This window comes from Pinus tabuliformis, chromosome 8 (genome assembly GCF_031772625.1).
Source record: "Pinus tabuliformis cultivar Carrire ecotype Pingquan chromosome 8, CPIR1, whole genome shotgun sequence".
Lineage (NCBI taxonomy): Eukaryota > Viridiplantae > Streptophyta > Pinopsida > Pinales > Pinaceae > Pinus > Pinus tabuliformis.
Genome location: NC_142294.1, coordinates 1,592,905,003 through 1,592,907,556, shown reverse-complemented (window position 1 = coordinate 1,592,907,556; position 2,554 = coordinate 1,592,905,003).

Genomic DNA, 2,554 nt, shown 5'->3' with positions numbered 1-2,554 from the left:
GAGCTTATGCATACAGATGTATCAGGACCTGCTCAGATATCATCTCTTGGTGGCTCTCATTATTATGTTACTTTTATTGATGATGCAACTAGAAAATCCTGGATTTATTGTATTTGAAATAAATCTGATGTATTTGATACTTTCAAGAAATGGAAAGCTTTGGTTGAAAATGAGACAGGGAAAAGGTTGAAGTGTCTCAGATCAGATAATGGAGGTGAATATTGTAGAAAAGAGTTTGATAGGTACTGTTTATAGAATGGAATTCGCAAAGAGAAGACAGTTCCAGTAACACCACAAGAAAATGGTGTGTCAGAAAGGATGAACAGGACAATCATGGAGCGTGTAAGGTGCATGAGATTGCATGCAGGATTGCCTTTACATTTTTGGGCAGATGTTGTAGATATTGTTGTTTATCTAATAAACAGAGGGCCTTCAAGTTCCTTGGATGGTGGTATTCCAGAGGAGGCATGGATAGGTAAAAAAGTAAACTACTCTTTTTTAAAGACTTTTGGTTGTGAAGCCTTTGTCCACATTAACGAAGAAAATACAACAAAACTTGAGGCAAAATCAAAAAAATGTACCTTTATTGGATATGGGGTTAATGATTTTGGTTATCACTTATATGATTATGAAAAGCACAAAATAATTAGGAGCATAGATGTAATATTCAATGAAAAGGTATTGTATAAGAATCAGTTGTAGGAAAAGAAACAAGAAAAAGAAAATAGAGAATACACAGTACATGACGATATCACAGGAAAAGTGATGGTGCCTGAAAATCATAATGATCAACAACTAGAACAACAACCACAACAGCAACAAGCACTACAAACACTTGAAAGTGGTGTTAGAAGATCTACCAAGATAAGTAGACCCCCTGAACGATACTCTCCTTCATTATATTATGTATTGTTGACTGATTCTGGTCAACCAAAATGTTATGAAGAAGCAGTGTAGGTAGAAACCAGGGAGAAGTGGGAGCAAGCCATGAAAGAAGAGATGGACTCCTTAGCACATAACCAGACTTGGGACTTAGGTTGTCTGCAGGTAAAACATCATTTTAGAATAAATGGGTTTACAGGTTGAAGGATGAAGATGGAGGAAAACGGAGGTACAAAGTTAGACTTGTAGTGAAGGGGTTTGCACAGAAGAAAGGTATTGGTTTTGATGAAATATTTTCTCTTGTTGTTAAAATGACTTCAATCAAAACTATTTTAAGTCTAGTAGTAGTTGAAGATTTGCATCTTGAGTAGTTAGATGTAAAGACAGCCTTTCTCCATGGGTATTTGGAGGAAGAGATATATATGCCGAAACCACAAGGATATGAGGTAAAAGGGAAGTAGAAACTAGTGTGGAGGTTGAAGAAGAGCTTGTATGGATTAAAACAGTCTCCAAGGCAGTGGTATCTAAAATTTGACAGGTTTATGTCTGAACAAGGTTATACTAGATGTCACTCTGATCATAGTATTTATCTCAAAAGGAAAAATGATGGCAGCTATATTATATTGTTATTGTATGTAGATTATATGCTTGTTGTAGGTTCTAACATGCAGGAAATAAATGTGCTCAAAAGGAAATTGGCAAACTCATTTGCAATGAAGGATTTGGGTGCTGCAAAACAAATCCTCCGTATGAGAATAACTAGAGACAGGAAGAATCACAAATTAACATTGTCTCAAAGTGAGTACGTTGAAAAGGTGTTGAAAAGGTTTAATATGCAGAATGAAAAACCAATTAGTATACCTTTGGCTAGCCATTCCAAATTAAGTAAGGAGGCATGTCCCTAGACTCAGGAAGAAATGGATAATATGACTAAAGTTCCATATGCATCATCAGTTGGAAGCTTAATGTATGCAATGGTATGCACAGGGCCTGATATTGCACATGCAGTGGGAGTTGTAAGAAGGTACATGAACAATCCAGGAAAAGAACATTGGATGGTGGTGAACTGGATTCTCAGGTATTTGAGAGGTACCACAAATCAAGAATTATGCTTTGGTGGTTCAAACATTGCTCTACAAGGATATGTTGATGTAGATATGGCAGGTGATAGAAATAACAGGAGGAGCACAACAGGGTATGTATTTACTGTAGGTGGAATAACTGTCAGTTGGGTTTCAAAAATCCAAAGTGTTGTTGCTGCTATAGAGGCTAGTAAAGAAATGATTTGGTTGCAAAGGTTTTTGGATGAATTAGGTAAGAAGCGGGAGTTGGGCAGGTTATACAGTGATAGCTAGAGTGCCATACATCTTGCAAAGAACTCTGCATTTCATTCCAAGTCTAAGCATATACAACTCAAGTACCATTTCATATGGTCAGCATTGGAAGATGGATAGTTGAAGCTGGAAAGGATACACACTAGCCTGAATCTTACAGATATGTTAACAAAAGTGGTAACCAGGGACAAACTGAGAATCTGCTCAGTTTCAATTGGTCTTCAAGTATGATGAAGAAGATGAGAAACAGCCAGGTCCAAAGTGGAGTCATTGTCTAGCAAATGAAGCAGTGGTGGAGTTGCTATAATCAATCTCCAAGTGGAATATTGTTGGGAGTG